Here is an 11,385-nt window from a genome sequence, read left to right on the forward strand (position 1 = left end):
CGGCGGCATAAAGGCCAGCCGTGCAGGCGGAAACACCAGTCGGCAGCGGCGAAGGCAAGCCGGTCGGTGAAGACGTAGACGCCCAACAACGGCGGCATAAAGGCCAGCCGTGCAGGCGGAAACACCAGTCGGCGGCGGCGAAGGCAAGCCGGTCGGTGAAGACATAGACGCCCAACAACGGCGGCATAAAGGCCAGCCGTGCAGGCGGAAACACCAGTCGGCAGCGGCGAAGGCAAGCCGGTCGGTGAAGACGTAGACGCCCAACAACGGCGGCATAAAGGCCAGCCGTGCAGGCGGAAACACCAGTCGGCAGCGGCGAAGGCAAGCCGGTCGGTGAAGACGTAGACGCCCAACAACGGCGGCATAAAGGCCAGCCGTGCAGGCGGAAACACCAGTCGGCGGCGGCGAAGGCAAGCCGGTCGGTGAAGACATAGACGCCCAACAACGGCGGCATAAAGGCCAGCCGTGCAGGCGGAAACACCAGTCGGCAGCGGCGAAGGCAAGCCGGTCGGTGAAGACGTAGACGCCCAACAACGGCGGCATAAAGGCCAGCCGTGCAGGCGGAAACACCAGTCGGCGGCGGCGAAGGCAAGCCGGTCGGTGAAGACGTAGACGCCCAACAACGGCGGCATAAAGGCCAGCCGTGCAGGCGGAAACACCAGTCGGCGGCGGCGGAGGCAAGCCGGTCGGTGAAGACGTAGACGCCCAACAACGGCGGCATAATAGGCCAGCCGTGCAGGCGGAAACACCAGTCGGCGGCGGCGAAGGCAAGCCGGTGGTGATGTTCTGACTGATCCATTCCTGGAGCGTAAGAGATAAGCTTAAAGCCATGAATCCCTTTTATGCATATCTGGATCTGGATCCTGCAGAACAATCATATAGGATGAGTAGTATCTGATATAAATATAATACTCGAGAAAAAATCAAGTATTTTAAAATATTTATAAATATGTATTTCTCCTCTTGTCAATTTTGATTTCCCCGAGCAGATGACTCATTACGTTTAAACACTCTGCCCGACTAGTCATAGCCACCAAGCACTGGGAGTCGGCCTAAGCACTTCCCAAACATGCATATGAGTGTCATGAGTTCGTCATTAATGGAACAAAGTTTCACGGATCGGAGTTTACTACTCGGGTACTTTTGCAATTATTAAGAGCAGAAAATAAATTATCTTATCTCTATGCTTTTGATTTATTCTGAATAATACTTAGCACCTTGCGTTATTCGGTCCATCCAACGAGCCCCCGGGTGCTAGGAATCGGCCCAAAGGCAACCATCCATTGGCAAACCAAACGGAAAGCATAGGAAGATAGAACTCCATAACTCGATAGGTACTTTTGTACTCAGATTATGTCGCAAGCAATCAAGATAAATATTATGAAAAATATGATATAACATCTGTAGCCCCCGACTCACTACTCAATGGAAGACCAATTGGTGTAGTGAGGCAGAGGAAAAAGAAAAAATATCATATAAAAAATAAATGATGACTTAGCTTTGTAATATTCCCCTTGGTGATGGCAGAAGTGGCCAATGTGGGAACAAAGTCGTCCATCAATAATAATGAAGACACCAATCGGCGGCGACGAAGGCGGTCGACGGTGAAGTCGTAGACGCCCAACAGCGGCGGCATAATAGGCCAGCCGTGTAGGCGGAGGCACCAATCGGCGGCGACGGAGGCAGGCCGGTGGTGAAGTCGTAGACGCCCAACAGCGGCGGCATAATAGGCCAGCCGTGTAGGCGGAGGCACCACTCGGCGGCGACGGAGGCAGGCCGGCGGTGAAGTCGTAGACGCCCAACAGCGGCGGCATAATAGGCCAGCCGTGTAGGCGGAGGCACCACTCGGCGGCGACGGAGGCAGGCCGGCGGTGAAGTCGTAGACGCCCAACAGCGGCGGCATAATAGGCCAGCCGTGTAGGCGGAGGCACCACTCGGCGGCGACGGAGGCAGGCCGGCGGTGAAGTCGTAGACGCCCAACAGCGGCGGCATAATAGGCCAGCCGTGTAGGCGGAGGCACCAGTCGGCGGCGACGGAGGCAGGCCGGCGGTGAAGTCGTAGACGCCCAACAGCGGCGGCATAATAGGCCAGCCGTGTAGGCGGAGGCACCAGTCGGCGGCGACGGAGGCAGGCCGGCGGTGAAGTCGTAGACGCCCAACAGCGGCGGCATAATAGGCCAGCCGTGTAGGCGGAGGCACCAGTCGGCGGCGACGGAGGCAGGCCGGCGGTGAAGTCGTAGACGCCCAACAGCGGCGGCATAATAGGCCAGCCGTGTAGGCGGAGGCACCAGTCGGCGGCGACGGAGGCAGGCCGGCGGTGAAGTCGTAGACGCCCAACAGCGGCGGCATAATAGGCCAGCCGTGTAGGCGGAGGCACCACTCGGCGGCGACGGAGGCAGGCCGGCGGTGAAGTCGTAGACGCCCAACAGCGGCGGCATAATAGGCCAGCCGTGTAGGCGAGGACACCAGTCGGCGGCGACGGAGGCAGGCCGGCGGTGAAGTCGTAGACGCCCAACAGCGGCGGCATAATAGGCCAGCCGTGTAGGCGGAGGCACCACTCGGCGGCGACGGAGGCAGGCCGGCGGTGAAGTCGTAGACGCCCAACAGCGGCGGCATAATAGGCCAGCCGTGTAGGCGGAGGCACCAATCGGCGGCGACGGAGGCAGGCCGGCGGTGAAGATGACGATGCCCATCAACGGTGGTGTGACCAACCGACCGTATAGGCGGGGACACCAGTCGGCGGCGACGGAGGCAGGCCGGCGGTGAAGTCGTAGACGCCCAACAGCGGCGGCATAATAGGCCAGCCGTGTAGGCGGAGGCACCACTCGGCGGCGACGGAGGCAGGCCGGCGGTGAAGTCGTAGACGCCCAACAGCGGCGGCATAATAGGCCAGCCGTGTAGGCGAGGACACCAGTCGGCGGCGACGGAGGCAGGCCGGCGGTGAAGTCGTAGACGCCCAACAGCGGCGGCATAATAGGCCAGCCGTGTAGGCGAGGACACCAGTCGGCGGCGACGGAGGCAGGCCGGCGGTGAAGTCGTAGACGCCCATGAACGGTGGTGTGACCGACCAACCGTATAGGCGATGACACCAGTCGGCGGCGACGGAGGCAGGCCGGCGGTGAAGTCGTTGTTGCTATCAGCAATGGCGGTGGCGAGGACAAGCCGGCGGAGTGGACTCGCGGCCGATCGACCGGAAAGCTGAGACGCCTCGAGTCCATGACCAGCATCAATCGCCTCAATAGTGCCGCGTAGTTATATGCGAACAACAACAAAAAATAGCAAGAAATTAATCTGAGATTAAAAATCAATATGATAAATAATGATAAAAATCAGATTGAGTTTCCCCCTGACTGATTTGGATCAAGTCAGAGAAGAGGAGCTTGAAGAAGTGGTCGACGGAAAGGAAGTGAAAACTCCCAAAGCGAAAGCGAAGTCGGCGACTCATGAAATTGATTCCATCGCGCTCGTTGATAGGAAACTCGACGCAACCCCTACCTGGCGCGCCAACTGTCGAAACATGATTTCGGCAATAATAAAAGGGGGTAGCGCACGAGACCTAAAAGTGGATGGATGCAGAGACAAAGGATTTAGACAGGTTCAGGCCCTCTCAATGAGAGGTAATACCCTACTCCTGTTTGGGGATTTGAATCCGCCGAGTGTGTATTGATCTGACGATCAGGTTGTCTCATATCTGCCCCCTAGAGGGCCTCCTGCCCACCTTATATAGGATGGGGGGCAGGATTACAAGATAGAAACCTTAACCAATACGGTATCGGTTTCCTAAATCAGGACTTTAGGCCGTTCCGTAATATACAAGGAAACGTAACACCCAAGTCATGATCTGTTACATATTACATAGATATAAGTTATCCCCTATAACTAGTCGGATAACCATGCCGTGTGGGTATGGGGTACCCATAATCTCCACACCGTACTCATGTGAAGTTTAGTACCCACACTCTGAAACAATTGTTCCCAAAAGTAACTAGTGAAAATTTTATCTCTATCAGAAACAATGGCCAAGGGTAACCCATGCAATTTGAACACACCTTCCATATATAAGTGAGCTACATCAGCTGCAGTAAAGGGGTGGGATAGTGCCAAAAAATGAGCATACTTGGACAGCTTATCAACAACCACCATAATGCAATTATACCTCTTGGAGACCGGGAGTCCTTCAACAAAATCCATGGTCACCGTTTGCCATGCGCCAGTTGGGACAGGCAATGGCTGCAATAGGCCAAGATATCTGGACCTATCAGGTTTAGCTTGTTGGCATATGGAACATTCTTGCACCTTTGTTTTAATTTGCTTTTTCATTCCCGGCCAGGCAAAAAGAGCCTTGATTCTTCTGTAGGTTACAGGAAATCCTGAGTGACCTCCAATGGAGCTATCATGCAAGGCAAGAAATATTCTGTGCTGAAGTTCAGGATTATGTCCAACCCAAATCCTTCCCTTGTATCTAATGAGGCCATCTCTTAACTGATAGAGAGATCCTTCTTTAGTGTGAATAGACAACTCAGCCAATAGTTGAGCAGTTCTCTCATCCTGCAAATATCCTTGAGAAACTTCTTCCAACCATGTGGGCTTGCAAATTGATCAGTATGGTCACACCTGGATAAAGCATCCGCTGCCCCATTATGAATTCCCTTCTTGTAACAGATCTTAAATTGCAACCCCAACAATTTTGTATAAGCCTTCTGTTGCCAATAGGTGTGCAATCGTTGATCAGTTAAATTCATCGAACTCTTGTGGTCTGTTAATATCAGAAACTCGGCATATTGAAGATAAGATCGCCAATGTTCCACGGCCAACATAATTGCTAAGCATTCCTTCTCATACGTAGACAACCCTTTGGTTCTGGGACCTAATGCTTTACTCACATATGCAATGGGGTGCTTATCCTGAGATAATACTGCACCTATGCCAACATCACTTGCATCGGTTTCAACGACAAAGGACTTGTTAAAGTTGGGTAAAGCTAAAACAGGGGCTGTTGCCAAAGCTTGTTTGAGTGCTTCAAAGGACTAATTTACCTCTGGAGTCCATTTAAATTCAACTCCCTTCCTTAACAGATTTGTGAGTGGCTTGCTAGGAACACCAAAGTTTCTCACAAACTTGCGGTAATACCCAGCAATGCCCAGAAATCCCCTCAACTTCTTCAGGTTGGTTGGAACAACCCAATTAATAATGTCCTGTACCTTGCTAGCATCAGTGGATACACCATGCACTCCAATGGTATGACCCAAGTAATTAAGCTCCTGCTGAGCAAAAGAGCATTTACTCATCTTGACCTTCCACTGATGATTTTGTAGGAGTTGCAACACCTTCTTAAGATCTTGAACATGGGTCTGCAAGTCAGGGCTGTAAATTAATATGTCATCAAAAAAATACTAGAGCACATTTCCTCAAAACGGGTGCTAAAGTGTCATTCATAGCCCCCTGGAAGGTTGCAGGTGCACCAGTGAACCCAAACGACATGACCTTAAATTCAAACCGCCCAAAATGGGTTTGGAATGCAGTTTTAGGTTCCTCTCCAGCAACCAACCTAATTTGGTGGTACCCAGCCCTCAAGTCCAACTTAGAAAACCAGGCTGCTCCAACCAATTCATCCAATAACTCATCAATTACTGGCAGGGGGTATTTGCTCTTAATGGTAATAGCATTAAGTTGCCTGTAATCCACACAAAGTCTCCAAGTACAATCTTTTTTCTTAACAAGCAATGCTGGGGAAGAGTAAGGGCTCATACTTTGCTGAATGACTCCAGATCTTAACATTTCTTGAACTTGTTGCTCTATTTCATTTTTTTGTGTTGGATTATACCTGTAAGGTCTGATGTTAACTGGTTTTGAGCCCGGAAGCAAAGGAATATAATGGTCACACTGCCTTCTTGGAGGTAATCCTTGTGGAGTTTCAAAAACTGAAGCAAATTCTGTCAAGACATGCTGCACAGAATCTGGAATAACAGGAACAGAGTTACTATGGTCCCGAGCAACCTGAAACAGATGCATCAATCCCCCAGCCTTATATAATCCTTTCAGTTGATCCCCAGAAATGAGATGGCACTCATCCACCTTGGACTGTACCCCTTGAATTTTAACAGGAAAACCATTGTCCAGATACTCCAGCCATTTCTGCTCCCAGTCAATCTTCATAACTCCCAACCCAACCAGCCAATCCATGCCCAAGATGGCATCATAACCAGATAAAGGCAGCAACTTAAAATTAGACTTGTAACATCTTCCTTGCAGCCACCAAGCACAATCAGGAAGTTGTTTTTCACACTGTAAAAGCCCCCCATCAGCAATCGTAACCTTAACAGGAACAGGAAGCTTCACTACTCCTTGCAAGTGATGAACAATCTGAGTGTCCAAAAATGAATGGGTGCTGCCAGAATCAATGAGCATCAACAATTATGTTCCCTGAACTAAGCCCTTAACCCTCAATGAACGAGTTGAGTCAGTTCCATTGTAAGCATTGAGTGATATTGCCATCAATTGGTTGTTTTCTAACACAGGCTCAGGGGATGTGACCATAGTGTTATCAGTTTCATCAATTTGGAAGGCCTCAAGTAACTCTTCTACCACCTGTAATTGAACAGTCTGTGCACATTTATGATCCTTACCCCAGCGCTCTCCGCAAGTGAAGCATAACCCCTTAACCCTTCTGTATGATTTCAGAGCTGAAACCTTATCATCTCTGAAATTGGTTCTCACAGAATCAACCCCCTTTTTGTCTTCCACAGGGCTTGTTACAGGACTTTTAGGAAAAGCAGTGTTCAGGGTAGGTCGAGAGAAAACCCTGTGCAAACCAGTCCCTTCCCCCTTCTTATAATTTGTCTTTTTGCTGCCTTCAAGAATCTCCTCATGTAATAAGGCCACTGAACAAGTAGCATCTAGATCAATCGGCTTCTGAAGCATGACTGCTTCCCTGATCTCTTCTTTCAGTCCATCGACAAACTTGGTTAAGAAGTAGAGAGGTGTTAATGCATTGTCATAAGAAAGCAACTGGTGCATCAACCCATCGAACCGTTCCACGTACTCTGCTACACTTCCAGTCTGCCCCACATGAAACCACTGCCTAATTAGGTGCTCCTGCCTGTCCCTCGTGAACTTACGACACACCTTATCACATAATTCCATCCAAGAGATACCAACCAACTGGTTTCTAACTGGCTGTAGCCAAAACGAAGCGTTACCAGTGAAATTAAGCAGGGCAACCTTGACCCAATTAGCCACATGCACACCATAGACATCAAAATAGATTTCACAATTATCCCTCCACATTTGCGGGTTCTCTCCATCAAACTGCGGACAGGACATGGGTGGAACATTGCCACCAATACTGACCATTCCAGCATCAAACGTCTGATAATTTGAGCTATCGGGGATGAACGGGCTCACAGAATTGAACTGAGGATTTCTCCAACCTTGGTTAGGAGTGTACAGGAAGGGATTTGGGAAATTACCATTGAGGTCTTCCTCGGTGAGGACGTGGTTCGCTCCCTGGCTTGATTCTCCCTTGAACATAGTCCGTTGCTGAACCTCACGTTGACACTTCTCCAACCCAGCCTGAATTAAGCTCACCTTCTTCTCCAGATCGCTCACAGATCCTCCCAACTCGCTCACCTTCTTTTCCACCAACAGAATCCGTGATTCTACCGCCACCTTCAGTGACTGAAGTTCAGCTAAACTCAAAGCTTCCGATTCTTCCCGTCTCCTCTCCATCTCCTCCCTCTTCTTTTCTGCCTCCTCCATCATCTTCAACAATTGATCGAGTTTACCGTCTTGAGCCATGATTTGAGCCGCCTGTTTGGTGATGTAACGAGGTCGCTCCAGGATGTTCTCATGGTCCACCCCGAATCCAGCCAACCAGATCAAGGGAGCCCCGAGAGCTTTTGCGGAATCACACTGCAAGCAGCGAATTCCCACCTATCTCATGGAATTTTACGGCCAGATCAAGGGAATTAAGGAACCAAGAGAAAATAGGAGGGCTATTATACCAAATTGTTAAGAATCCAACGGAGAAATGGAACCAAACACTCAAGAACAGATAGATCGACGGGGATTCCTACGAATTCCTCCTCCGCCGCCGCTGCCAATTGCCTCCAGATTTTACTAATTTGATAGATGAATAAACAGAGTTTGCTTCTGTATTTAGCTCTCTCTCTCTCTCTCACCTGCTCCTACTTACAGACAAGGCCTTGGGCCCTTACGCACACGCACGCTTAGACGGCTCACTCCGGCCCAGATACTCTAGTATTAGCTTTCTTAAGTCTTCTTCCCCTCCCGCTAGCATCCTCCTCCTTGGAGCTGTTGCCATCGCCCAGATCACCATCTGCAGACATCCTGACATCCCCTCGGGGCAGATGGCGAGGTCGCCGCCGTCGAGCATGCCCCTGATCGTGGCGCCGTCCGTGGCGCGGTCGCGGGCGAGGCGCACGGTGCGGATTGGCGAGAGGAGCTCGGAGAGGCGGGAGACCGAGTAGGTGATGGTCACCACGGGGCGGCCGAGCGCGACGGAGAGGAAGACGGCGTCGAGGAGGGTGCGGTGGTTGGAGGCAAAGAGCACGCCGCCGCGGCCCCCGGTGCTCGGCGGCATCGGCGCCGGCGCAGGCGCCGCGCCGCGCAAGACGACGCAGACGCCCAGCGCCCCGAACGCGCGGCGGAGCCACGGCATCGGGAGGAGCGCGCCCACGGCGATGCGCACGCAAGCGAGGAGGAAGCCGACGGGGAACCACGCCACGGCGAGGGGCGCGGCGAGCGATCTCAGACGCTAGACGAGGCGACCGTCGTGGAAGATGACCGGCCTCGGCAGCTTGTCCGCGGGCACGGCCTCCACGGGATCCCGCGGCACGAGGTACGCCTCCTGCAGTTACAAATCAAATCCGGTCAGTTCGTCAGTTCAGAACTGTTCACGAGACATCCTGTAAAAAGAGATGAATTTTAATCCTTCCATCATTTCTCACGTGTCACCTAAATAGTTATTAAAAATATCTAATATAATATTAATATAGACTAATATAAAATATATTACTCTGCATATAAAACTACGTTCAACTTTACGAGTTAAAAAAATATTAAACTAAAAATAGTTAACGTACATTCACAATTATTTTGTTATAACTTATAAAAGTTAAATTTAAAATTATATATTTATGAATTGATATATTATGTATTAATCTATCTTATTGTTTATTATAAAATACAATAAAGAGGTAACATGCAAGAAGAGGAGGATATACTGTTGTGCGAGTCTTCACATAGGAGAGAGATTTTAATCATCCGAAAGGACATTTATTCATAGTCAAATTAAACTTCTAATTAGTTTACGTATATTTAAAATTAAATTTATTATTTTAAATGATATATAATAAACGAGTGATCATTTAAAAGAGTTTCCCTCGTCACAAACTGAAAAGGTTCCCAGGCTCCCAGCTCTCTCTCATAGTCTCCTTAGGGAGAGACTGGATCAAACTCGGAGATTCTAGCAAATTCATGCATGGTTGGCTCGAAACATGAAAACTCAAATTCAATCAATGAGTGTATGATTATTTTCTCGCTATAGCGCACCAGCACTCTCAGCTAAGCTAGCTAATATACCATCACTAACTCATCACACCATGGAAAGTTATGCACCCTGATTTAGTTGGTGTAAACTAGATGCACCTAATAAAACTCTAAAAGGATAAACTTGTGAGGAGAAAGGCATGCAAAAATGGCGGAAGTAACGTAAACGACAACCGTTGGAGTTCTCAACTTTGTCACGAGTCATGATCCAAAACAACTACTCTCTGCTACATAGCGTTGGTTCGTTGGACATATTTTATTGATGTTCTTTTTATCGCAGTACTAGTATAATATGAGATCCAGAGATTGATATTTCATTAATGGTGGCGTTTACTGTGGGTTGGCTCATATAATACCTTAGCTAGAGAAATAATAAAAGATATAAAATCTTCCTGCATTAGGGCAAGTTTTATAAAAGAGGTGGATATTACATCTAATTTTGACCACATCATAAACAAATAAATGTAGAGGTAATATGTACAATATATCACATCTATACTAATTCTAATACACTAGCCCCAATGTTTGTTTGCCCAATCTACTCTTCCTCTCTCTACTTTTATCTTGAATTTTGTGTAGTGGTTGACTCCTGCTTATCTCTCTCATCTCTTCTCTCTTCCACCTCACTATTTTAGCTTATGTGGCATCTAATAGATTGTGCTTGGATGTCCATAATACTTACCCTTAGCATGTGTATTGCTAGCCACTACGTCCCTGTTACTTTGAAATTTTTTTATTTCTATTTGTAATTGTTTTATTTTTTATAAATTATTTTTTGTTTGTAAATAAACAGTTTCTCTAATTTCTAATTGCTAAGAACACGTATATAAAAGTTTTATTTACAAATTACTTTTTATTTATAAATATGTTGTTTTGTTTATGGCTCATGGCGAAAAGCGAAACGATGGCTCATGGCTCCGTTCAGTTCCCTGATTGATGGAAATGTCATGGCCCGTTTTCGATGTTCGAAGGCGGGATGCAGTGAAATACGTCAACGTCAAATTAACGCGTATCCGTTGTTAAAACTAGTACTAGCGGTCGTGGATTACGTGACCTTGCATAGGCTCATGAAGGCGTAGTCGGACCTCCGGCCGCCCAGCCCAATGTCCGGCATCTCGCCGTCGCCGACCATCTCCCTCACCGCCTCCGCCTTCCTCTCTCCGACGAGCACGCCCCGGCGGGCGTCCACCATCCCCGTGGCGCGCCCTCGCCACGCCGCGAGCTCCGTGCCGGCGACGGTGTCGGCGCCGAGGTAGTCCCGCAGGAACGGCTCCGCCATCACCCGCGGGGTCGCGGTCACCACCAGCCTCCTCCCGCCGCCGCACGTCGCGAACACGCGCCACGCCGCCGGGTGCACGTCGTCGGCGTAGAACCTAGGCAGCACGGCCCGTGCCGCGGACTCGACGTCCGACACGCGCGCGCCCGCGGTGGCCGCGAACACCAGCACCCGGACGGCGGCGGACTCCGACGCGGCCGCACGGCGCAGCAGCCACAACACCGGCGCGAGGAGCAGGAGGAGGGCAAGGCGCGCCGCGCCGCCGGCCTCGAAGGCGACGAGCGCGTAGTACGGGAACGCGCTCCGGGAGCGGAGCAGCGTGCCGTCGAGGTCGGACACGACGACGACGGCGCGTCGTCCTCCCCGGCGGCAGGACGCGTCGACGTCGCACTTGTCCACCGCCGGGAACGGCTCGCCGCCGGCGCCTCCGGCCACCGCCATGTATATATGACAAATTGACAAGCGATCACTGATCAGCCCGTGCGATTTTGTGTTTTTGGTTGTGGTGCACTGGACGCAGCTTCGTGCATGGATTTTATA

At 50.2% G+C, this 11,385-nt stretch overlaps 1 pseudogene; it reads right to left on the bottom strand.

Moving 5' to 3' along the window:
* The window catches only part of LOC4331739 (glycerol-3-phosphate acyltransferase RAM2-like), a 30,558-nt pseudogene extending 19,173 nt beyond the window's left edge, over positions 1-11,385 (bottom strand).

This window comes from Oryza sativa, chromosome 3 (genome assembly GCF_034140825.1).
Source record: "Oryza sativa Japonica Group chromosome 3, ASM3414082v1".
NCBI classification, from domain to species: domain Eukaryota; kingdom Viridiplantae; phylum Streptophyta; class Magnoliopsida; order Poales; family Poaceae; genus Oryza; species Oryza sativa.